Source organism: Brienomyrus brachyistius, unplaced genomic scaffold (genome assembly GCF_023856365.1).
Source record: "Brienomyrus brachyistius isolate T26 unplaced genomic scaffold, BBRACH_0.4 scaffold261, whole genome shotgun sequence".
NCBI lineage: Eukaryota > Metazoa > Chordata > Actinopteri > Osteoglossiformes > Mormyridae > Brienomyrus > Brienomyrus brachyistius.
Genome location: NW_026042536.1, coordinates 80,452 through 107,956, shown reverse-complemented (window position 1 = coordinate 107,956; position 27,505 = coordinate 80,452). Strand labels below are relative to the sequence as shown.

At 43.4% G+C, this 27,505-nt stretch overlaps 1 protein-coding gene across 1 annotated transcript in view; it reads right to left on the bottom strand.

Moving 5' to 3' along the window:
- The window catches only part of LOC125728362 (intersectin-2-like), a 56,215-nt gene that overhangs the window by 13,347 nt on the left and 15,363 nt on the right, over positions 1-27,505 (bottom strand). The window lies entirely within an intron of this gene.

Below are 27,505 nucleotides of genomic sequence, written 5' to 3'. Positions count from 1 at the left end.
TTTCCATATTACTGTATGTCACAAGAGGGTGCTGTAAGGCTGTTTGATTCGACTTCAATTCCTATTCCAAGAGTCAAGAATGGATAGTTGATCCCAGGCAGCAGTTTTCCAGATTATCAACTTCAAAAACTAAAAAATATGATAGGAAAAAAGTCTTTGTAAAATTAAGAAGTATATAATACTATGAATGACAAGGGGTCTTAATACTTTTCATTTAATTTTATTAACTCAATCTTTTGCTGGCAAGTATACCTTTTAAATTATATACATAACAGTACAACTGCATTATTTGTGTTTTGTATGCACACTTCATACAAAGCAAAAGGTTACGGCGGCTACTTCATTAATAGTATTTCTTATTGATACTTTACAATTCCGTTCTATTGCCCAACTCCCAAAGGATCATACATTTTTATTAAAACATAGTAGTCTATGGAAATGTCAATACTAATCATACATTTCAGTGACATAACTAAATAGACATATGTTGACACACAGACACAGATAAAAACAATTAAACTCCCTCTATGTGAAAATGACATGTGACACACGTCCTCAATGTTAAAATCCATGAGTGTAAAAAATGACCATCGTTGCTAATGTTATATCTCAGGTCTCAGATTACTTCTTTAAGTGTCAATTAAACTGAAAAAAAATCACAGAAAAAGGCAAGCTTATTTGCCGACATTTAGTAACCGACAAGCTGATTAAGGAGGACTAAACCTGTACCTGGCTTTCCTGTCAGCTCCTTGGGGATGGCTAATCTTCAAATTTTATTACAAATACTACAACTTTATTTTGTGCCTTGCTTAAAGTAAAATATCTCCAGACTACTAAATACCGCGTTAATGGTGACATTTTTAAACTGATTCGCTTCTTTCGCCTCACTCTCCTCTATGTGACGGGTGGGCGTGGTTGATCTAGCCGGCTCCCGATTGGCGGGTATTCGGTAGCTCCTGTGTCATGTGACTGGTAGTAGTGTAGGCAGCACCGCCATAGATTTGAAACCCTGTGTGCCTCCTTGGGCGATACGCGATGTTGGCATGGTAATTGTGAAATAGAGGATTCATAGATATGACTTAGTGAACCGACTATTTTCGAAACTGCAACAACATGAGGAATGTTAAAACTAGAAAACAGGGAACCACATTTCACAGGTAAAAAAATCTGCGGTACGGTCAAATAAGATACATAACATGTTTACTTGCCTGTGACACTGACGGGATACTAGCATTAGTTTTTGTTGAGAATACTATGAGCAATACTACATAAATTTGGGGGGGGGCAGTAGTGGTGGGCTTGTTTATTTATTCTACATAATTGTAAGATATAAATGCGTTAATTAGTAAAGAAGTTATGGCTAAAAGATCTTTCCATCTACATCTGTTGCTTGTTTATGTCTAATTATCGCTCCAAGATGGTGGCGCTGCTGACTCGTTGTGGAAAAGCGAGATGAGGCATCTAGGCTTTCAAATTCATGAGCACCACCATGTACTTCGTTTAAATGGGAGGTTCACCCCAAAACTATAAAAAGATATTTTAGAGGGGCCTTAATGCTATCTATTCATCAAAGTTCTGCTGGGAGTTGTTCAGGTTTGGAAATATCAGCCGTAGAAATGTCGGGCTTCTATCGAAGTACACTACTCGTATCACTGCGCATTAGACACAAGCGCGAGCTGTGTGTGGAGTTGGGTAGAAGGAAATAGTTCGTATATTAAACTGCTCGCGACGAAGTCTGTGGATTTTCTTAACCTGTTCCTGATTTCTGGTAAGGGATATTGCTGTTGAATTTTTCAAATACGATGTTCTGGCGCTTTAAGTAGTGAAAGCAAAATTGAATCTTATTATATTGCTTATTCATTAATAAGTACCTATAACATGTATACTGCCCAATGTTTTGATTTAATAAATATTTAAAATTAATAAATATTTCAAAAATACTTCAATATTTAAAATGGTTCATGATTTTCAGGAGCGGTACAGTGGTTAGCATTTCTTTGGGTCCCAGGTTCGAGTCTCCGCATGGGTCACATGTGTGCGGAGTTTGCATGTTCTCCCCATGTCGTCATGAGGTTTCCTCTGGGTACTTTGGTTTCCCCCCACATTCCAAAGACATGCTGAGGCTAATTGGACTTGCTAAATTGCCCGTAGGAGAGCATGTGTGAGTGAATGGTGTGTGAGTGTGCCCTGCGATGGGCTGGCCCCCCATCCTGGGTTGATTGATGGATGATTTTCAGGTCACACTGCCCCCTCAGAGCCCACCAATCAGTGACTGTCTCATAGTGTGATGTAATACACAATGTCCGCACCACCCACTTTTCAGTGAGCAGTAAAAAGACACCAGCTTGTCTCAGCGGACAGCGGCTCTTATCAGATAAGGGGAAAAGGACGAGATATCAAAAGTAAAAATAAATATATCACATTTGGTTAACATCAAATGAAAACAGCCCTGCAATAATATATTGGATTCTAGGATATCACCTATCAAAAGGGTGAATCTATTCTAGCAGACCATAAAAATCCAATTATGAACAGTGAAAATGGGCATAATAGGTCCCTATAAACGACAGGTTTCTGTCCATGGTGCTGAAAACCAGGATTGGCAGAATTCACATTACAGCGATTCCCCACTATATCGCGGATTTTCCTCCGACGCCTCACAATTCTCTGCGTATCCCGTACATTGTTTGTGGTCCGATTGTTTTCGTTTTGTTCTAAGCCCTACGATGGAAGACGTTGACCATTCAGGAGAAGGTAAAACTTCTGGATGTGCTTCGGGAAGGAAAGCGTTATGCGGACGGCGTTCGCCATTATGGTTTGAATGAATCAACAGTACGCTACATGAAGAAGGATGAAAAGAATGTGTAAGAGCCATATATGTTTTTATTTTTATATATTCCATTACATATATAGAGAGAAAGTTGTGTGTGTGTATACATATTAAAAATTATTATTTTATTATTATTAGCCATTTTAAAATGCCAAAATTAGGCATTTTGTTTTTTATATGTCTGTCTCTCAAAATACTGCTAAAAAATATATTGTTAGGTGAGAATACATTTTATTATTACAGCTCACCTAACAAACTTCATAGCCTAGCCTAGCATACCTTAAACATGCTTGGAACACTTGCATTAGCCTACAGTTGGACAAAACTCGGGGTAAGTTGTCATTTTTTTGTAGGTTAGTTTGGTTTTTAAATTGGACCCCTCATGGTCTGGGTGAAGTTATGCTGGTCTTCGCCATCTGTGCACCCGGTTCGATTACTGACCTTCCCACATGTTCTCCCAAGGAACCTGGCAGATGTGGACAAGGACGGCCAGCTGACAGGGGAGGAGTTCATCCTGGCTATGCACCTGGTGGACATGGCGAAGGCCGGACAGCCGCTGCCCCTCACGCTTCCCGGGGACCTGGTGCCCCCCTCCGTCAGGTAGACAGCCGCCGCCGGTGGCCAATCGGTGAACCCGGCAGAGCAGTAAATAGAGCTCTGGAAAAAAATTGAGACCACTCTATACTGGAAAAAAAATCTGCTTGTTTAAAGCTGGTTTTGCTGGCAGAAAGGTACGCTGAGCGTCAGGTTGCTTCCAGGTTCTAAGTACGCAAGTGTACAAGAATATGGTGAAACGGGAGACACTGAGAAAGGCCAGAAAGCAGCCAGGTAAAGGGTGGAAACGACTTCCCAATGCTTGAGATGCCCGTTCACTTATCCGACAGTGCCTCATGAATCATGACCTCAAGTGACCTGTACTTGGTGGAAACGTTAAGTGCAGGTGTGAGGTGCACTGCTAGGACAGTTCATAACAGGCTCATAGAAGCAGGGCTGAAGTCCCATAAAGCAAGGAAGAAGCCCTTCATTAATGAGAAGCAGGAAAGAACCAGGCTGCAGTTTGCAAAAGAAAAAAAAACATTATTCACAGATCCATACCCATAAAGGAGAACTGAGTGAAACAAAAATTGGTGCTATGGTCTCTAACTTTTTTCCATAGTTATATGTAATGAATGGGGAAAGGCGGGGGGGTTGAATATGCTGTGTCAGGCTGGACATTGACCCATCTGGAATCACAGAAAGGGAGAGTGTCCCCATACACTGAGATACTTCGACTGAGCCCAGCTAAGGGACTCCTGATGAGTGAGCACGGGAAGCTGTATGGTGGTTGTTCCTGTGTAGCCTGACTCAGAGTCTCAGGTTCTAGCACCTTCTACCTACACGGAGGCATGTTGTATTTTGCAGAACGGGGAAGCAGGGGGAATTGCTTCCTTTGAATCGCACCATCGTCCCTGAAGAAATTCAAGTTGAACCACCCCAGAAGACAAAGAGTAATGGTAGCATTAGTAGAACGGACAGACGGATTTACACACACACACACACACACACACACACACACAAAGACAGGCACCTTCAGCTAGTGAATGTTTTTGGTGACACAAGTGTGTATTAGTGATGTGCCGTTCTTAGTATCTTTACAAAGAATCACCTGATTCACATTGAATTGCAGGAGGTCAAAGGTCACTGCCCCTATTGCCATGGTTACCACGTGTGCGTGTGCATGGCCCTCCTTGCAGTTTCGTTCGAGGACAAGCTAAAGGAGAACTTCCAGCGGGGAAACGCTGAGCTGGAGAGGCGGCGGCAGGTCTTACAGGAGCAGGAGCGGCGCGAGCAAGAGAGGCGGGCCCAGAAGGCCCGGGAGGAGCAGGAGCGGCGTGAGCAGGAGGCGCGGGAGCAGGAGAGGAGGCGGCAACAGGAGCAGGAGCGGCGGCTGGAGAGGCAACGCGAGCTGGAATGGCAGAAGGAGGAAGAGCGCTTAAAGGAGCTGGAACGCAAGGAGGTCAGTCTTTCTAGTATGGAATGCTAGCATTGTACTTGGGGTTAGGCAGTCGCTCTTTGGTCATTGGTCCAGTCCCAGCCCATTTGGGTTTAGCAAATTAATGTTGTTGGCGATTCACCAGCACTGTTGCCTCATACCTTTCAGAGCTGGGGGTTGGAATCCCACCTCCACTCTTTGAGAGTTTCCATGTTCTCCCAGTGTTGTGTGGCCTTCCTCCAAAAACATGCCCTTAGGTGGTCTGGTGCCTTTAAATTCTCTGCAGTGCGAGGTTCTAGTGTAAGTGCATGTTTTGTGCCCTGCGATGGGCTGACATCCCGTCCAGGGTGTACCCCCCCAGCCTGGTGCCCTGTGCTGTCCTGGATAGACTCCAGGCCCCCCTGTGATAATTGGCTGGAAGTTAATAAAACTTCATTATTGTAACCCTGTGTTGGGCAAATACAGCATTATAACTAATTAAACTAGTTTACTGGTGAAACTCCGTTTATGTACATCTCTGAATGGCTGGGAAGGTTTGACAGCATGTATTTGGTTATTGGTTTAGCTTGTGTGTGAACGTGTGCGACCTGTGATTAGCGCGTGTGTGTGTGTGTGTGTGTGTGTGTGTGTGTGTGTTTGGTCGTGATCATGTGTGTGTCCCTGCAGGCTGCTAAGCAGGAGCTGGAGCGTCAGAGGAAGATGGAGTGGGAGTGGAGGAGGCGACAGGAGCTGCTGAATCAGAGGAACCAAGAACAAGAGGACATCATCAAGCTTAAGGCCAAGAAGAGGAGCTTGGAGCTGGAGCTGGAGGCTGTGGTGAGGACCAGGCCGTCCTGCACCTGTTTGCCCCGACCGACTGCATTCCCCTTCAGGAACGAGGAACAGCCAGCTGTTGAAATCGCACTATCAGAGACGCACGTTTTCCTTTCAGATGTCAATGGTACACATGCTTGTGTCCACAGCGACAATATTCCCGCCCTCAGGACTCATAAGACCACTGTTTAATTTCAGAGAGACAAGCACAAGCAGATCTCTGACCGACTCAGGGACGTCCAGAGCAAGAGGAGCATCCAGAAGGGAGAGCTGGAACTGATCAGTCAGAAGCAGGACAGCTGCCTGCTGGAGGTCAACGCCCTGCAGCGGCAGCTTGAGGTCTGCGGCCTTCCTCCGCTGCCGTCCAAGATCCCAGCAGCTATGGGACGAGCACCAGCTGCAACACTGATAAATAGATTCAACACGGTTCTTTTTCCATGTGATCTGGCGTTATGTCTGCTGTGCGTTATACAACAGCTGTGCCACTCCTGTCTGATTAGCAGTCTTCAGATTTTGGCAACCAAGGGAGAGACTGTTCTTCACACCTTTCCTGGAGAATGTGCAGTTTTTTTGGGGGGGAATTTACTATAAAAGCAATAGATAGATAGGGTGAAGTTTCCAGGGAGGGTTTATTTCAGGATTCTCCAGCTTTCTGAGGGAGTTTGGCCTGTTTTTGTGCAGGAGGGGCAGAGGAAACATTCTCAGCTGATTGTGGAGCAGCAGAGATGCAAGGAGATCCTATGCAACATGGGGCTGAACAGTAGGTCTGGTGAGTCTGATCTCCCTGCTTCTCCCTGCGTTACCTGGCGCCCCACCCCCCTGCAGTCATTCTTGAAGTACTTAAATGTCATGGTGGCACATGGGTGGTACATGCTTCTTGTGCTTCTAAAATGTAGGTGTACACTACCAGACAAAAGTTTGGATGCACCCACTTGTAATACATCTATCTGTATTTTAGCTACATTATTCACCTTAGAGTAAAAGGCTTGGAGGCAGTCGACAGTTTTGCTTCGATGACAGCAATGCAGAATCTTGGCGTTCTTTCAGCCAGCTTTCAGATGTAACCCCCCCTGGAAGGCTTTTCCAGCAGTACAGGAGTTTCCAGAAGTTCTGGGCACAAGTCGGCTACCAACTCATCTCGGCTCTGTAGGGTTTGGGTGGAGTGGGGGATTGTGGGGGCCAGGTTATCTGTCACAGCCCTCCCTCTCACATGTCAACAAGAAAATACTTACCATATAACCTCGAGGTGCACTTAGGGTTGTTAATGTAAGGGCCCCCTGCTGATACAGCGCGTTGCTGCACCCTCCACACGAACCACCTCAGTGATGAGAACCTGAGTGTAGTCGTGCAGCGGGTGACACCTCAGCATCACACTAGTCCGAATGGAATGGAACAGTGTACATTTTTTTCCGGTGGCTGGAGTGCCAACCCTGCCACCAACCCCCTTGCAGTTTTCCCTGCAAGTTGGAGGACTTCCTTGCAGGGCTTAGATGTAGATTGTCAGTCCCAGGATGAAGCAATTGCAGGTGAAGGGTCTTGCTTAGAGGTAGTGTTTCTGTATACAGGTCCGACACTTTCCTCCGTAAAGAGGGGCGTGACTGAGAAGGACATCGTCTGTCGGAAACTCAAGGAGCAGCTGGATGTGCTGGAGAAGAATACCGTGGCAAAACTGTCGGAGATGGACCAGTACAACGTGGACATCAAGGTGAGGAGGCATTACTGGTGGTAGAAAGGCATCAATGTTGTGGCTTGCCTCTAGTTAGCCCAGTGTGCTGTACAGGGGCCAGTAGCATTTGTAAATAGAATAAAGTGGAGAAGTGAAGCCTCAAAATTGGCAGGAGGTGGGACTTATCGATTGCCCAGTTTACTAAACTAACTAGTGATGGACAAAAATGATGCCCCATGAGCCATTTGCTGTATTTGCTGATTTGATTGCATTCAATTCATAATTGGGCTCAAAGCGCTGCCCCACAGCGCTGCCCCAAAGCGCTGCCCCAAAGCGCTGCCCCACAGCGCTGCCCCACAGCGCTGCCCCACAGCGCTGCCCCACAGCGCTGCCCCAAAGCATGCCAAGAGCACCATCTAGTGGGCTCAAAAAATACAACAAATGGTTCTTGAGGCAAAAACTCAAGAACATTAAATGTTTTGATTTAATAAATATTTAAAATTAATAAATATTTCAAAAATACTTCAATATTTAAAATGGTTCATGATTTTCAGGAGCGGTACAGTGGTTAGCATTTCTTTGGGTCCCAGGTTCGAGTCTCCGCATGGGTCACATGTGTGCGGAGTTTGCATGTTCTCCCCATGTCGTCGTGAGGTTTCCTCTGGGTACTTTGGTTTCCCCCCACATTCCAAAGACATGCTGAGGCTAATTGGACTTGCTAAATTGCCCGTAGGAGAGCATGTGCGAGTGAATGGTGTGTGAGTGTGCCCTGCGATGGGCTGGCCCCCCATCCTGGGTTGATTGATGGATGATTTTCAGGTCACACTGCCCCCTCAGAGCCCACCAATCAGTGACTGTCTCATAGTGTGATGTAATACACAATGTCCGCACCACCCACTTTTCAGTGAGCAGTAAAAACACACCAGCTTGTCTCAGCGGACAGCGGCTCTTATCAGATAAGGGGAAAAGGACGAGATATCAAAAGTAAAAATAAATATATCACATTTGGTTAACATCAAATGAAAACAGCCCTGCAATAATATATTGGATTCTAGGATATCACCTATCAAAAGGGTGAATCTATTCTAGCAGACCATAAAAATCCAATTATGAACAGTGAAAATGGGCATAATAGGTCCCTATAAACGACAGGTTTCTGTCCATGGTGCTGAAAACCAGGATTGGCAGAATTCACATTACAGCGATTCCCCACTATATCGCGGATTTTCCTCCGACGCCTCACAATTCTCTGCGTATCCCGTACATTGTTTGTGGTCCGATTGTTTTCGTTTTGTTCTAAGCCCTACGATGGAAGACGTTGACCATTCAGGAGAAGGTAAAACTTCTGGATGTGCTTCGGGAAGGAAAGCGTTATGCGGACGGCGTTCGCCATTATGGTTTGAATGAATCAACAGTACGCTACATGAAGAAGGATGAAAAGAATGTGTAAGAGCCATATATGTTTTTATTTTTATATATTCCATTACATATATAGAGAGAAAGTTGTGTGTGTGTATACATATTAAAAATTATTATTTTATTATTATTATTATTATTATTATTATTATTATGTTACTCATATCCTTAGCCCGACATTTAACATAGCCCGATATATGTGTTTTAATGAGTTTACATATGTTTAAAGCATGTGGGAGGGGTATTTTAAGGCTTAAACTTAAAAAAAAAATTATATGATCCTTCTGTATCGTGGATTTTCACCTATCGCTGATGGGTCTGGAACGCATCTACTGCGATAGGCGGAGGATCAAATTTACCTTCATGTGGAGTCTTGGCTTTTCACAATGTTTCATTCCTGCTTATAGCTAAGGTTTTTTTTAGCCGTCGTCACTCTAAGGTTGCCCATTAATGGTTTGGAATTGGGAATGTAAAGCTGTTTTGTTAGCATGTCTGCCTTACAATTCCTTTACTGTAAGTCAAGGCCTGCTGGAACTCAATACTGCTTCATGGCGCTTGTATTTACTCTTTATTTTTTATTACATTATGTTTGAGACTAACCCCTTTATCTACCTCTCCATTCCTCCTGTTGAGCTCCATACAGAACTAGTGGAGAAAAGGGGTGCTTGGAGGGGAGACGATATCTCTGGATGCCCACTTAAGAAATATCTGCGTTACCTTCCAATACACCTTCCAAACTTAAGTGGATTGAACATGGGTGCTGTTGAATTAATAAAAAAAATGCACTGTATTAAAATTATTTTGTTTATATAACATAAAATTGAACTATAACCATGAAATTTAAATCTGTTGAGTTTATATATTGACAAAATAATAATTCAGAATTTTTAACCCTCATTGAACAAAATTAAACCTAATATGGACAAATGGAAAGCATTGAAATTATCCTTATGGGGGGAAGGTTAATGTTACTAAAATGGTTGTGGTGCCTCAAGTTAATTATCTCTCTATGATGCTTCCATTTAATATTCCGGAAAGGATATTTGAACAGTACGAGAGTATAGTAAAAGATTTTTGTTGGGAAAGAATAAACCTAGGATTAAAATTACTTCGCCCAGAGACAAGGGAGGTCTAGGATTGCCAGATGTTAGATTATATAGCATGTCATTTGAAATAGCCAAACTCTACTATCACTGGAAGAATGTGAATTCTGATGTGGACTGGATAGCTATCGAGAGCAATTTGGCTTCACTATTTCAACCTCTGCACATTCTGTCACAATGGGGGGACAATATAAGAAACACAAACCCGATAATATCTTTTTCGAGAAATATATGGATCAAAATACATAAGAAGCTTAAAGTATCACATGACATGCAGCCATATTCCTCAATTTGGCACAATCCTCAAATACAAATAGTAAAAAGTATGGAAACAATGGCAACCCAAAGGGGTGAAAACTCTCTGGGATTTATTCGTAAATGGGATGTTTATGTCATAATCAGACTTAAAGAGTAAGTATGATGTAGGAGGAGGAGGGAGTTTTTGGAAGTTTTTGCAACTGAGGCATTGAGTCACAAGTGTTAAAATGCAGAAGATGAATGGTCAAGAATACTTTCTAGAGTGGGGAAATATTTTAGGGAAGTAAAAGCTAAATTTATTCAGTATAAAATTATACACAGATAGTACTGGACACTAGTTAGACTAAATAGAACTGGACTAATTAATACTGATCAGTGTTGGAATTTTAGAAGGCAGGTGGGGGTTTATTTACACATGCTGTGGCAGTGCTCTCAGGTATATCCATTTTGGGGTAGAGTTCTTGGTCTCCTGGACAAATGGCTAGGCTTTACTTTACCCCGCAAACCCGACTCTCTCTGCTAGGAGATAGAGTGGAATTGCCAAAGGTGAATAATAAACAGTTTAAGGCTGTGATGGTGGGACTCAACTGCCATGAGGGTAATATTAAGGCATTTGAAATCCTCAACAATCCCCAATATAAAGGAATGGACCGATGAGATGATTAAGGCAGTCTTTCTCATGATGGTGGGTAAATCTGGGGTGGCTCTTGTGGTTCTCATATGAGGTCTTTGGTGCACATTAAGTGAGGCAGATACAGGCCACCCATTGTGTACCTCTGTGCCATTTAAATGGGCTTGCAATCTGAAGAGGTGTGAGGTCACAGTGATTTAACACTGGTCCACTTTTTCTTATGGCCTTGAGCCAGGTCATGACAATATCTTGTGTAGCACTAATGACGCATCTGCTCATGTTATCTCATAACTTGAAGCTGTTTGTGCAGCACAACCCACACGGCACCAACAAGACATTGAGAACAATCCCAGCAGCCCTCGGCTCTCTTACCCAATGCTAGGGGTAAGGGGACCAAACTTCTTTAAATTTCGCTTTCACAGTGGCTTTTGAAAAAATTAAGCAAATCACGCAATGCTATTGAAATTATTAAAACATAGAGATTAACAGTCAAATATGTTTTGTGATTTTAAATGATGAAGTAATATATTGGATATAACATGAATGTATTTCTTATTTCTTTTTTTTTGGGTTTTCTGTGGTGAGAAATGAAAGCTACAGGCATGTAAATATTGCTTCCTGTAGTAACTTGTAAAATGTTCCTCATTGTTAACAATCACATTACATGTGAAGGTGTCAGTCAGTGGAAACACATAGTGAGGCACGCTGGCCAGCCATTGTATTCGTTCAGGACCAGCCCATCAAGTAAAGGTTTCAGCACCACGGACAGTGACCTGTGTTAAACTGACCTCAGGTTCCTACATTGGCTCTATGGAATTTTCTGTAAATAATTAAATGCCACTGGCCCCCTACATGCGGAAATGTTTCCCCCTCCCCCAGACTTCTTCAGAGAGCTTTGGAGGACATTGTCTGCACGCTACCAGAGGCAACTAAGAATGTGCTTGAGTTGGGAGGAGGCAGTAGTCCCCATTTTTCCCTCCTGCTGTAGAGGGTCATCGGGAGGAGGTGGGTTTGCTGCTCTCTTTCGTGTCTCTTCAGCAGGTGGCTCTTAGAGATTTGTCTAAGAAAGGTCTGTACCAGGCTTGTGTTAAAGTGCTGCATTTTCGGGCACTGAGTGGACTGGCGGATTCTAGGTGGTCAGGTTTGTTGAGGCCTGGATCTTCCCCGCGGGGATGTTGGAGGTCCCTGTACAAGCCCCCCATTGAGAAGCACACGGTGGATCTTCAGTGGCAGATTGTGCACGGGGCAGTGGCCACAAACAGCTGATGCACATTGATTCCACAGGGTGGGAATTGGTTTTCTTAGCTAATCTGTTTCTTTAAAACAAAGAAATGGATTGTTTACTTGTGTCTTTTATTCTACATCATAGATAATGCGAACCTTCATATAAGTAAGAGGTAATATTTTGCTCAGTATCAGTTCAAGTTCAAATACTTCAGGTTTTTTATTTGGCAAAACAAATAAAATTGTTCAGATACTTCAGGTTTTTTATTTGACAAAACACATAAAATTGTCATGCAAAGTCATTGATTTATTTTTAAAACTATTGCACTGTGATACATTTAACATCATATTTTCAGTTCTGCCAAATCTCATATTGACATCTTAGTGGTTTTCCAACGGCTTGTGGTGTCACATGGTGGTCGAAAATGATATTACAGGCTTTTGTTGAAATTACCTTAAAATTCATCTGGAATGTATTGATTTATGCCATAATTAATGATGCAAATTAACACAGATGGGGCCATTTTGACCCCATTTTGATGTTTTTGAAGAGGTAGACGGTCCAGTTGGCTGTATTAGTCAGTCTGCTAAGAAACATGGCGCCAACAAGCCCATGGCCCCTTTTCATGTAAAACTTCGTACAGGAGGCTGTTTGTGCAGATTAGTGCCTTTGTTAGCCTCGGCTCCTGTAAATCATATAAGCACACCCACCACACCCCCAGGAGCATTCCGCGTGCCCCCACCGGCCAACCTGCTTGTCCCCCCCAACCCACAGACCGTCTGTAGTTCTGAAATTTATCCACATGGCTGCTGACCAAGTCTAAGGTAAAATTTCATAAATGAAATTTTCAGTAAAATACATTTTTTTCCTCTAATCTGGGAGACAGTGCAGAATTATTGGAGTCGGTCCTAACTCTGTCAGGCACCTAGGACTCGTATCTCCCTCTGAGAATCTCTTCTAATGCGCTCAGCAGCAGAAATTCTCCATCCTAGATGAGCCTGCAAAGTTCTGTAGAAGTTAAATACAAATAAAGGATGAGACAATTTACTTAAAGCATGATACAGTTCATATTGCTCTTCAGGCTTCGTGATAAAATATTAAAATTATGGAGTACAAAGTTGTACAACCCAAATAATACGGATTATTTTCCATCTTAACCCATATTCTAAGCATATTGATTTCTCTTGTAAATTTTACTTTTACAGCAGTATGATTTAAGACACTAACAGCAATTCATTTTTCAACCAGTAATTGTTAATGTGATAGCCTCTGGATCTCCAGCAGAAGGGCTCCTTTCCTCAGCCGGATGTCCTCAAGTTCAGAGTGCTTCTCTGGACTCAGGTCCATGGAGACTGCAGCAGACAGGAAAAGGAGATCGTCAGCGGGTGTGGAGCTCAGCAGGTTGGCCATCTCTGCCAGTTTGGTTGTTGGTTCAACTCCCATGGCAGAGTAATCGTAACATTGTTAAGCCCTTGAGCAAGTCCCTTAGACCCAAGTGCTCTGACCCCAAACTCTCCTCACTTCGGACAAAAGCATATGCTGAATATATGTAATCCCAAAGGGCAGTTACAGAAGACCCCAGGACCGGAGTAACATGGGAAGCAATTACTGATGCCTGGAAGCTTTGGGGCATGCAAATAAACTGCATCCAAAGGCAAATGGCTAATAAAGAATGCTCTGAATGCCAGGCATTCGTCCAGCAGTGAGATCGTAGAGATAATGAATAAAGATAGAAAGTGTGAATAAAGATAAAACATTTTGATTGTATTTGCGAAGCGATGCTGGATGCGCTGAGCTCGCCGGGAAGGTCATGTGGTCCGCATTCCCTCCCCATGCACACGTGATCAGCTCAATCACACCGAAATTGTCGGTTTGCTGCCCTTCAGGGAAACAATCTAAAGGGTGTTACGGGAAAAGTAATCGATGCAAGAGCCAATGATGTTCTCCTGGTGCCTACCCGTGTTTATGTTATCGTTACTGACACAAACAATGATGAACGATAATAAGCATTTATAAGCCATGATGACCGCACCATTAACGTGGAGTTGCACTAACGTCTGTTTTTATAGCTAACCAACAAGTCAACGTCTCACCCTGGTAATGCAACAGCGCCGTTTAAACAATACGTTTACACCGATCAGTGGCCTGTACTACGAATCAGGGTTACTGGCTTATCGGGGTAACTTGACGGATTTAAGGTACCACAGTTTAAATGAATTTCATATTTGTTCATCGGGATGCCTGAATCGGTGCTAATCAGTACTATGATGCCAGTTATGCAATGTAGTTTTGATAAAAACTTTTCTGTCATTTAACATAAGAGGAAAAAAATAATTATACTGTAGTAAAATGGTTTAAAACTGTGACAAATTTTGCCTTTTTTTTACAGTGTATACTTCCAGTCACAAGGTAGCAGATACGGATTTCTGAAATAGCAAAGATAAAGGTCAATGATTAATATCCCTCATCTCTTTTAAAACGATAGGTAAGATGCTGTTTTGATATCCTGTCTAGGGTTGGAGTGTAACAGTATTCACGGGAAAGGGGAATGGGATAAAGGGACAAACAGGGTGAGGGCAAGAAGGGAACACCAGTGGACAAAGGGATATTTTTTGTATTTTCATTTTTTTTCCATGTATAATACTGACACTGAACAAATAACCCAGTGCAAAAGACTTTGGGACTGACCACAGCCAAAATAACAAACAAAATCCCCAACTATCAAGTGCGACCCACAGCTAATCTCACCTAAGTGCAAAAGAAAAGGAAACCAAAAGACAAACACTCCACCTCACTCCCTAACCAAATAAACAGAGTCCAACACACACTTGCAAAACAAAATAGCAGTCACTCCCTATGCAGCAATACAATCACACATACATAACTTACACACAAGTCAAAGCAACAAGGGGGCTAGTGAAGACGTAAACCAAAGAAAACCAAGCGGGGAGACAGCAAGCCAAACTGAGGTCGCGGGGGGGACCGGAGCCTGTCCTTGGAACAACAGGCGTAGGCAGGAACCAACCCTGGGCAGGAGTCAACACTCTGCAGGGCGCAAACACTCACAACTCAGATTTGCCAATTAACCTACCCTGCGCACTTTTGGACTGTGGGAGGAAACCGGAGCCCCTGCTGGAAGTCTTTCCCCATTCACCAGATTATATTGCCAGAAGACTGAAAATTAGATATCAAATACTAGAGTGACATAAAAACAAAAAACAAGTTTGCTTGTAATGAGACGCAAAACAGAAGATTATCTCTTTTTATATTTTGAGAAAACATTTTAACATTTATCCAATTGCAACAATTTTCTAGGAGAAGGGGTGTGTTTTTTGACACAAGTGCCAATATTTTTGGCCATGACTGTAATAGTTATTTGTGATTTGTAATAATTATTTAATTTTATCGATCCATCTACTTACCTACACTAAAAAATGTACTGTTGGATGTAATTAATTTTAAGACTAGTGGTTACATGAAATTACTTTCTAAGAACATTTTATTTTGTAATTCAAATTTTTCTTATTTTTCAAACCAAAAAGTTACAGCACTCTTCAGCCATTCACATTTATCCAAGCGTCGACCCGGGACTCGGTGGGCTGCTGTCTGCCAAAGTGTGCTGTCAAGAACAAAGCAAATTGTTGTTAGGAAGACTATGTAGATAGGATTGCTTATCAGTAAAGTGCTTTAAAAATTAGTGCTTGGGTTTTTGTACGAGAAGCTGTAATTTCCAGCTCCACTAATGTCCACGCGTTGTTGTGGAGATGCTTAAGATGTTTTATTTTAAATAACACATTAGCCGAAAAGAGTTTCATTGCTTAAAAACGATGAGGTTAAAGAGGCTTATTTTAAATAAAAGATCAGCATGTGTTGTCATACATCTTTTCAAGTTCTGGTTATACCTTTTGATTAACCATACGTAGATAAATTTAGCTAATTGTAGCTAAGCAATCCGGGGGGGGGGGGGGGGGGGGTTAGAGATCGACTTTTATTTAAATTAGAAATAGATTATTTTACACTATTTACAAATAAGCATATAAAATATAGAATTGGTGTGCATTCTGCCAGAATGGCGGCATGCTTCTCACAATCCAGGCCAACGGTTCGCCTCACGACAACAATTTCCCCTGGTAGCCATTTGACAGCAGCTTCACGCAACGAGCTGGCTCAATAAAGGAAATGCTGTGTGGATCTACGCGCGTGCGCCACACGAGAGTGAGAGCATGCATTCGTTTAAACAAGAATTAACCGCGTTATTTCCTGATTATTGCTATCGAAAATGCTCAGAGCGCTTTACTTTATTATTCACATTGACAGAAATGTGCTTCATTACTTAAAAACATTACGGTTATAGGGGTTTTATTTGCTAAAACAGGCGCTCCGCCGGCGTAGCCATTTTTAAAGGGGCGTCGGCGTGGGTGCGCATGCGCCAAACGCCGGACTAGCGATCGTCCATTCCGACCCGCGTTGTTCAAACAGGGCAGTCGCATGTGTCGGAGCTCCAGGATCGTTTCGTCCTATTTCTTCTAAAAGTTTGCCGCTTACATGCTTTCTCAAACCTGGTAAATATAACTAAAGTCTTTCGTGTTGGTTAAATGTAATGAGTGATCGCTTCTTTTAAAACGACGGGCTTGTTTGTTGTTTTCGCTTGTTTAAATTTGCTGTTCTGCTGCTTCTTTCGGGCATGTTTGTTTAAATTCACACTGCTTTTCTTTTAAAATAACACTAAGGGTTTTCTTCTTTAACACACTTGGTGCTTTCTTCTTTTAAAACATTTGGGCGCTTTCTTTTAAAATACGCCGCGGCGCTTACTAACAACACAGGGCCGGACGGACGCCCCCTCTGAACGTGTATGCGCTAGCTTGCCATTATCCTGTTCTATGTTTTATTATTATTATTTACCTTAAAAACGTAATTTAAAAAGCACATTAATTAAATACATGGGTTTATTCTATTAAAGTTTAATCTCCCAAACCCCCCTATCTGCAACACGTGGCATAAGCATGTATTGATACCATATATGGGCATAAACCCTCGACCAATCAGCATCAAGGATAAGCCACTTCCTCTTATGACGTCAGAAGCGGAGAATTAAGCTCCGCCCAAGGTACCACATAATATTTTTTCACATAAATATATAAAATGTACATATACAGGGGAGAGGGAAAGCCCCCCCCCCCAATCAGGATTACATTTAGTTATATTCTAGCCAGAGAGAAAATGTATAATACTATATTTTTCGTGTTTAATCAGCTCACTGAACACAGGCATTTATTTTTGTCAAACATACAGTACTGTGCAAAAGTCTTAGGCAGTCCAAAGAAATGTTTAAAGCTGTTTATCTGGGTAGCAAGTGTACTTTGGCTTAGAACAAAAAATACAATTTAACATTAGAACGTGTGCAAATTAAGAGTAACACAATAAAAACTAGTAATAATTTCTTCTGTGTTCTAAAAAGTTACTGATATCTAGTTGGATGGCTAGATGAACACCACATCAGTTCCCAAACTTCTCCTCAGGGGCACCTCAGCCGTTCCATGATTTTGCTAAATTTCACCAACAGCTCAATTAAATTATTAAATATATTGGTTAAAAAAGTCAGTGCGAGATTGACTAGCTGTATGAGGTCTGCTAGTGGCCAAGTCAAAAAATACATGGCTGCACTGGACGGTCGCTGCAAATACTAGGATGATTTTAGCAGAGGTTCTGAAATGGCGAAGATGACACACTTTCAGAGTGAAAAGGATTATAAAGGTTAAAAAGCAGAGATTTCACCTTTTTGCCAGGAGAACCAGCAACATGTCACAGTGACACTGAGGAGTCACTATAAACCCAAAACCCTGGATAGAGGGACTGAGTGAATGAGGAGGTGAATCTGTGCAGGGGGGTCAGTCCATCAGAGAAGACTCTGTAGAAGGACAGAGCACCAGCCCCCCAGTCCAGATACACTCCTACTCTGCGGGAGCCTGAGGGCCGTATGGGTATGAGAGTCTCTTTATTATTGTGCCAGACAGAGTAACTGTCAGTATAACAGCACAGAATCCATGACTTGTCATTGTATCCAAGGAGACAGTCCCTCCCTCCTTTCCTCCTGATGACTCCTTTATAAGTCACTCCTATCCAGGCTTCATATCCATCCCACTCAGCCTCCCAGTAACAGCGGCCAGTCAGACTCTCTCTGCACAGAACTTGGGGGCGGCTGTCAAATCTCTCTGGATGATCAGGATATGGCTGCCGCTCTGCCCCCTCTGTCACCTTCCTGTTCCCCCCTGACAGAGACAGGCGTCTGTTTGCTGTGTTGGGGTCCAGTCTGTAGGCAGGAGGAAGAATTATTAATCCCATCAGGCCGCCTGTACTTTCTGTTTCTGTACGATATAAAAACAGCACAGCTTCCCCTAACGAAGCGGGAACTGAAGCTTATGAAACAGCTCAGGAAATGTCGGAGGGAAGCGAGCTAAACTAACAGCTTAATTAGTGAAATTACGGGGAAGTAAAATTACAAAGCAGCGATATTCATCAGACATATTCATCACAAGCATATTTACCACAAAACGGCACCAGAGATCAATACTAAAGTCAGTGTCTTTCCTTCTAACTGCTAATTCCGGCGCGTGCGGCATGAAAATGGCCATCAATAACAGAATATTTAAGTAATATTATTACATATTTAAAGTGACATTTAATAAAAGTTTGGACCTGGATTCTGATACAAAAGCTGTTTCCGGCGCCGGAGTTGCGCTCCATGAGGATTCAGTATTTACAGCGATTGCTAAAGATGGTCTTTAGTCACAGCAAAGCCGGTCTGAATGCATTTCAAATGCATCGGCTTATTTCCATGAAGCATATGTCATACTGTATCTACTGATCCGGGAGAAACGCTGCAGTGTGGAGCGGGGCGGAATAGGTGCCGCGCAAAGCCGGCAAACTAATGATAATACCGTCTACAAACCATCAAAAAAAGCGGATTAAACTACACAGTGAGACGTGCATCATGAAAAACAGAAAGGTTCTCATTACCTCATTAAACAGAAAAATATTGCTCAGAAAAACGGGATTATTATTTTATTAATTCGAAAAAACAGACTTGATTTTTTTCCCAGATGAATGCAATACGCTTCCATAGCGAACCGCTTACCACGCGCGTGACTCTAGATACGGCGCCGCTACCGCGAGGCGTGAGCCCCGCATCTCGCGCACGCGGCCGCTCTAATCTGTTAACATGGGCGCCGAAATGAAATTTGATATTTTCCGCCGCACATGATGCACATCCAGTGTGTCCTGGGCGCTAATTTCTTTTAGCACCGTGGATCAGGAGAACTTTTTAATATTCATGAGTGAAGCCCTACACGATTGGCTGGCTGATTAATATTTATGAGAGGGGCACTACCTCATTGGCCAGTTAACATCGACTTGTGCTGCCTGTTTCTTCTACCTAAAGCAGGGGTGTCCAAATCCAGTCCTGGGGGGCCGGTGCCCTGTGTAGCTCAGCTCTTTCCCTGTTCCACCATAAATAATTCAGCTCAAGAGCTGTGTGGTTATTAGCACAAGGAGATGAATCAGGTGTGTTAAATGAGGGGAAACCCAAAAATGTGCAGGACTCTGGCCCTCCAGGACTGGATTTGGGCTCCCCTGGTTTAAGGCATTCAGTGACCAATCAGTAATATTCTCTCATGAATATTAATGAGTGTTACAGAACCACCCTGTAAAAATGCAAATTCACATTTCGCACATTTGCACGGAAAAGATGGCGGCAGGTGCAGTATTTATCAGAACAGTTTTGGTCACGTTGGAAAAAGGAGTATCTGTCTAACATCGCAACAAGACAGAAATGGCACTCTCCAAGGAGAAACTTGAAGGTTGGAGATGTTGTGATGGAGAAAATGGATGACTTGCCACGCAATGAATGGAGATTAGCACGTGTAATGGACACAACAACTGACAAAGATGGACTTGTAAGAAAGGTAAAGCTTCGTTTTGGAGAAAGGAAGATGGACAAAGGACAATGTTACAGTAAACCTTCTGTAGTGGAACGCCCAGTGCAGAAACTGGTTTTGCTATTGGAGACTGTTTAATTACATTCTGAAGTTTAAGGTTTATTCTGTCATGTAAACTGTGTTTTCATACAATGTAATGTTTACAGGTCAACGGTTACAGGTCATTTCTTCATTAGGAAATCATTATCACTCCGTTTGGTTCCCATTTGAGCTCTAATGATTTGGTGGGAGTTTAAATGACCGTATTAATATTTCGTTTATTCCATTTATTAGTTACAAATGTTATTCCTTGTTTAACTGTATAAGACGAGTGATGCCTTTTATTGTGAAAGAACGGCTTTTATTTTGAAGGAACATAGAACAACAAGCTGCCGTAAACCAGTGTTGCAAACCGCACAGTAGCGGGAAAACTTCATGGAAGTCGAAGCAAGGTGTGTTCCGTGAAAAAGGAATAGTTATATTACGATTCTTTTTTGGTTAATTTCTTAAATACCAGTGATGGTTTTAGCTCCTGGTTGATGAGGAACAAGGTGGGTTTTGAAGGTTGATTTGTAAATGTATATATGTTTAATATTTCTGTTGTAAGGTGTTTTGCCGAGTAAAATGGACTACGTTTTTGCTCACTACAAGGTGCTAAAGAGCACGGATAAATTAAGCGTGTTAAAGGGTTATAATTTACAAGCTGCTTTGTTTTATTTGTCATGTAAGGTCACGGACAATTTGATAATGATTTACTTTAGTTTATTTCGTGATTCAAAGGTGTTTAAAAGCAAGTGTGACGGTGCGTCACGACGTAACGTGGCTGCGTATAGCAGGGCAGTGGAGTTGGCGGGAGAGAGAGGGGGAAAGGAGGTTTTTTTTTGGTTCGTTCGGGTGATGTAGAGTAAGTAGGGAGAATTCCTTAATGTAGTCACACAGGACCAGATTAGTCTGAAGGCAGGTTCGAGCCACGTTGGTGCTCCGGAGAAGGGAAATTGCTGTGTGTTACCAGAACGACAGAGGAGAGCTGCTCCCGGTGCCGCGCAGTGGGAACCGGAGCTTGGAGGAATCGCGGTAGCTTCCCTGCTATACAGAGACGACTCATCAGCTCCAGTACCAAGGACGACGCAGGTGATATTTAATAAAGTTTATTTCGGCGAATGTACATCAGGGTGATCAGCAACTTGGCCAAGAAGTAGAAGACTTCTGCTAACGTGACGGACACTAAGCGGAGTTTTAAAAGATCGCTGCTGCACACCCCATTTTCTGCGCACGCTACCACCTGGCAGGGCAGGCCCGCTATGTTCTAACTGCATGCCCGGATGCCTGATTTCTCTGGCGGTCATTTTTGGAAGTAAATGTACTGAACAGACTTTCGCATGGGAGTGTTGATGTTATCGGACGGATTATTACAATGTGCCGGTGGTATAAAGTGCTAAATGAATAAGGTTCATTTCTGTTATGAGGTTGTTGTGCATGTTTAATATGAATGTGTCCTGTTGTAAGGTTACTACGAACGTGTTATATGAAGGGTAAAAAATATCCCGTCGGAGGTAAACGGGAGTTCTTGCTTGAAGCCTCCACCGTTAGACACTGAGCGCTCAGTAGGGTGACTGGGGCTGGGGTTTCATTAATAGAGGGGAGTCAGGTGGTTGGTGAAACTCAATTTGGTAATTGCAGTCCTTTGTTTTATGTGAGCTTTGGTTCTTTCCATCTAATAATTTAGTTTACAGTTATTAATTTAGTTAATAATTTAGTTGTAATAATAATTACAGAGAATAAACTGCCTATGTGTTCAATTTACCCTATCCTGGTGTACAGTGGTTACCCTGCTTCTATTATTTAGGCTCTCTCCGGAGTAGGGGCGTCTCACCTGCTACTGCTGGGTACTTCGGTCGGGGGGTGGGGGTACGGTGTGGGTACTTAAACATCACGCTATCCCCAACAGTACTACACTCCAGGTTGGCACCGTGACGCTGATAGGGAAGTGCTGGAGCCTTAGCCGATCTGCTCACGTAGTGCATGTAGCAGACTAGGGAGGCGATTGGTGAGGGTACAGGGACCTACATCCTGCTGTACCTTCTCCGTTTGGAGGATTGGGCAGCCTAGACCTCTACTACGCAGGCTGTGGCCCAGTCTGTTACATGTTGTTAAAATGGTTTAATTGAATATACGTGTAAAAGATAATCCATGTAGAAAACGTTAACAAAAGGATATTAGAACTTAAAGGAAAGAATTCATTTATGTTTTGGAATAAGGAAAGGTGTTAAAGGTAACTTGCTGTCTGAGCTACTAATGGTGATTATTTTCTGTACACTTTATAGCTCTTACGGTGAGTTCACAAGGCAAGGTTAAATAAAGGATTGTGAACCATCAGTTTGAGAGACCATCATTTCAACCGGGGACGCTACATTCTGTACTTTGCCTATTTTGACGCTAGTTTCATCACCTGATTCTACTCATCAACTCTCATCTGAGGAACTTTGTTTCTAGTGTCGACGACATTCCTAGGGTGAGTTACGCCCACTTCCGGATTTGTTGCTAATATGCTAGCATGATTGTAGTTTTTTTGTGCATTGCCTGTTTTGATGCTAGTTTAATGTCTTTACTCTACTCATCAACTCTCATCTGAGGAACTTTGTTTCTAGTCTCGACGACATTCCTAGGGTGAGTTACGCCCACTTCTGGTTTTGATGCTAATATGCTAACATGATTGTAGTTTTTTCTGTACATAGCCTGTTTTGACGCTAGTTTTATTTCTTTACTCTACTTATTAAGATGGATCTGAGGATCTTTGTTTCTAATCTCTAGGGCATTCCTAGGCTGGTGAGATGCCGACTTCTGGTTGTGATGCTAATATGTTAACATGATTGTAGTTTTTTGTACATTTTGATGCTAGTTTTATGTCTTTTCTCATCATGTCTAATCTGAGGAACTTTGTTTCTAGTCTCTACGAGATTCCTAGGCGGAGATACGCCCACACATCTGGTTTTGATGCTAATATGCTAACATGCTAAGTTTTGAGATTACTCCATATTCTGAATCTGGGTGTTGCTATACGCCTAGATCAAACCTTTCAGCCTGATCTGAGCATGCCAAGGCATTTTACATGCTAACAGGCTAGCATGCTAACTTTTGAAATAATTAAAATGCTTGTAGCTTTTTTATACAGTGCCTATTTTGACGCTAGTTTCATCACCTGATTCTACTCAACTCTGATCTGAGGAACTTTGTTTCTACAGGGACTACAGAATGTTATTCAACTAATTAGATGCTGGTCAAGAACAACACATCAGTGTTTTTTTACCTTTTGCTTGCGTATTGGCTATGTTACTCCTTGTATTTGTGTTAGCACTGGATATTCAGTAATTTCTTAGTGTTCCTCATTTTAGTCTGTGAAGGTTAACTAAAATCTAAGTATATGAAAGAAATATAATGAACCATTTTTTTCTGGAATGTGGTTAATGGTCTGTAGTTGGTACTATTGCCTGTACTTTCTTTGGATCTTTGAACAGATGTAAAAAGTTTTTAAGATAATGATCAGGTAGATAAGAGTATCTTTAACATGTCGGTAATAGGTGCTGAGCAGAAATTACCTTTGGAAGGAATTCGTCCTTTGCGGTGTAAGACTATCGCACAGCCATAAACGCTTTTCCTTTAATGATCTGAATGTGGGTGTTGCAGTCATAACAGTAAGTAATTCACAGAGATGTGTAAGGAGTAGATTATTCAGATGCCACCTCTGCACTTGACAGCACTTCCCCAGCGAACCCAGTTAGCACCTTTTAATGACAATTAAACACAGCATGTTATTTGTAATAAGCTTGTTCAGGGATTCGTCAGGCATGTTCGTAATAATAGGAAAGCAGTTCACATTAATTACAGACTTTTGCATCACTGGTAAAAGGCTCAGGGCTCCGGCTGTTGATTTAATTACTCCAGTAATTAAATGAGTCACAGCTCACAAGTGACATTGCAGGCTGTGTTCGACGGGAGCTAGATTATGAAACATTTTGTACGTTAATGGTGGTTTCTTGGTGGGAACCCCCCCTCCCCCCCCCCACAGTTTTCAGGTCGTTCAGCTTGAAGCTCATATTCCCCTCGCCATTTTTCTACCTTGCAGGTGTGCAGGTCAGGAACGTTCTGGCCTCATCCCAGCTCACTCAGACTCAGCTAGCCACTGTTTGGTGAGTGTCCACTGAATTCTTCACGGCCGCAGTGGTGCGCTTGGTTTATTTGCCCCTCTTAAATTACGTAGCTCAATCCTTTCAGCATCCACTCTATGCGGGCAGTGTGTGGCTCCACAGGTGAGGACCATATGTCTGTAACCGCAAGGTCGACAGTTCAAGTCCCCGGATTGGCAGTGATTTCTCTGCTGGTCCCCTGAACAACCTCTAATTGCTCCAATTGACCCTGCGCTGATTTCAGAAGCCATCATGATATTTCCAGGGCTGGTTGCTTTTCTTAAGTGGTCTGTTCCTGTTAGCACGCGTCAGGCAGCTGGTGCGACGGCTCGAGGCAGGAGGTCTGTACTTCTGAGTTGTGACTCATGGGATCCTACTGATAATCAACTAATAGGAAGCGTGTCGCAGGTTTTTAATGTGCTGCAATAATGCAAAAAAATAAAAAAATTTAAAGGCATTTTGTTTTTTATATGTCTGTCTCTCAAAATACTGCTAAAAAATATATTGTTAGGTGAGAATACATTTTATTATTACAGCTCACCTAACAAACTTCATAGCCTAGCCTAGCATACCTTAAACATGCTTGGAACACTTGGCCTACAGTTGGACAAAACTCAGGGTAAGTTGTCATTTTTTTGTAGGTTAGTTTGGTTTTTAAATTGGACCCCTCATGGTCTGGGTGAAGTTATGCTGGTCTTCGCCATCTGTGCACCCGGTTCGATTACTGACCTTCCCACATGTTCTCCCAAGGAACCTGGCAGATGTGGACAAGGACGGCCAGCTGACAGGGGAGGAGTTCATCCTGGCTATGCACCTGGTGGACATGGCGAAGGCCGGACAGCCGCTGCCCCTCACGCTTCCCGGGGACCTGGTGCCCCCCTCCGTCAGGTAGACAGCCGCCGCCGGTGGCCAATCGGTGAACCCGGCAGAGCAGTAAATAGAGCTCTGGAAAAAAATTGAGACCACTCTATACTGGAAAAAAAATCTGCTTGTTTAAAGCTGGTTTTGCTGGCAGAAAGGTACGCTGAGCGTCAGGTTGCTTCCAGGTTCTAAGTACGCAAGTGTACAAGAATATGGTGAAACGGGAGACACTGAGAAAGGCCAGAAAGCAGCCAGGTAAAGGGTGGAAACGACTTCCCAATGCTTGAGATGCCCGTTCACTTATCCGACAGTGCCTCATGAATCATGACCTCAAGTGACCTGTACTTGGTGGAAACGTTAAGTGCAGGTGTGAGGTGCACTGCTAGGACAGTTCATAACAGGCTCATAGAAGCAGGGCTGAAGTCCCATAAAGCAAGGAAGAAGCCCTTCATTAATGAGAAGCAGGAAAGAACCAGGCTGCAGTTTGCAAAAGAAAAAAAAACATTATTCACAGATCCATACCCATAAAGGAGAACTGAGTGAAACAAAAATTGGTGCTATGGTCTCTAACTTTTTTCCATAGTTATATGTAATGAATGGGGAAAGGCGGGGGGGTTGAATATGCTGTGTCAGGCTGGACATTGACCCATCTGGAATCACAGGCTAGGAGGCTTTGTTACAGAAAGGGAGAGTGTCCCCATACACTGAGATACTTCGACTGAGCCCAGCTAAGGGACTCCTGATGAGTGAGCACGGGAAGCTGTATGGTGGTTGTTCCTGTGTAGCCTGACTCAGAGTCTCAGGTTCTAGCACCTTCTACCTACACGGAGGCATGTTGTATTTTGCAGAACGGGGAAGCAGGGGGAATTGCTTCCTTTGAATCGCACCATCGTCCCTGAAGAAATTCAAGTTGAACCACCCCAGAAGACAAAGAGTAATGGTAGCATTAGTAGAACGGACAGACGGATTTACACACACACACACACACACACACACACACAAAGACAGGCACCTTCAGCTAGTGAATGTTTTTGGTGACACAAGTGTGTATTAGTGATGTGCCGTTCTTAGTATCTTTACAAAGAATCACCTGATTCACATTGAATTGCAGGAGGTCAAAGGTCACTGCCCCTATTGCCATGGTTACCACGTGTGCGTGTGCATGGCCCTCCTTGCAGTTTCGTTCGAGGACAAGCTAAAGGAGAACTTCCAGCGGGGAAACGCTGAGCTGGAGAGGCGGCGGCAGGTCTTACAGGAGCAGGAGCGGCGCGAGCAAGAGAGGCGGGCCCAGAAGGCCCGGGAGGAGCAGGAGCGGCGTGAGCAGGAGGCGCGGGAGCAGGAGAGGAGGCGGCAACAGGAGCAGGAGCGGCGGCTGGAGAGGCAACGCGAGCTGGAATGGCAGAAGGAGGAAGAGCGCTTAAAGGAGCTGGAACGCAAGGAGGTCAGTCTTTCTAGTATGGAATGCTAGCATTGTACTTGGGGTTAGGCAGTCGCTCTTTGGTCATTGGTCCAGTCCCAGCCAATCACATTTGGGTTTAGCAAATTAATGTTGTTGGCGATTCACCAGCACTGTTGCCTCATACCTTTCAGAGCTGGGGGTTGGAATCCCACCTCCACTCTTTGAGAGTTTCCATGTTCTCCCAGTGTTGTGTGGCCTTCCTCCAAAAACATGCCCTTAGGTGGTCTGGTGCCTTTAAATTCTCTGCAGTGCGAGGTTCTAGTGTAAGTGCATGTTTTGTGCCCTGCGATGGGCTGACATCCCGTCCAGGGTGTACCCCCCCAGCCTGGTGCCCTGTGCTGTCCTGGATAGACTCCAGGCCCCCCTGTGATAATTGGCTGGAAGTTAATAAAACTTCATTATTGTAACCCTGTGTTGGGCAAATACAGCATTATAACTAATTAAACTAGTTTACTGGTGAAACTCCGTTTATGTACATCTCTGAATGGCTGGGAAGGTTTGACAGCATGTATTTGGTTATTGGTTTAGCTTGTGTGTGAACGTGTGCGACCTGTGATTAGCGCGTGTGTGTGTGTGTGTGTGTGTGTGTGTGTGTGTGTGTTTGGTCGTGATCATGTGTGTGTCCCTGCAGGCTGCTAAGCAGGAGCTGGAGCGTCAGAGGAAGATGGAGTGGGAGCGGAGGAGGCGACAGGAGCTGCTGAATCAGAGGAACCAAGAACAAGAGGACATCATCAAGCTTAAGGCCAAGAAGAGGAGCTTGGAGCTGGAGCTGGAGGCTGTGGTGAGGACCAGGCCGTCCTGCACCTGTTTGCCCCGACCGACTGCATTCCCCTTCAGGAACGAGGAACAGCCAGCTGTTGAAATCGCACTATCAGAGACGCACGTTTTCCTTTCAGATGTCAATGGTACACATGCTTGTGTCCACAGCGACAATATTCCCGCCCTCAGGACTCATAAGACCACTGTTTAATTTCAGAGAGACAAGCACAAGCAGATCTCTGACCGACTCAGGGACGTCCAGAGCAAGAGGAGCATCCAGAAGGGAGAGCTGGAACTGATCAGTCAGAAGCAGGACAGCTGCCTGCTGGAGGTCAACGCCCTGCAGCGGCAGCTT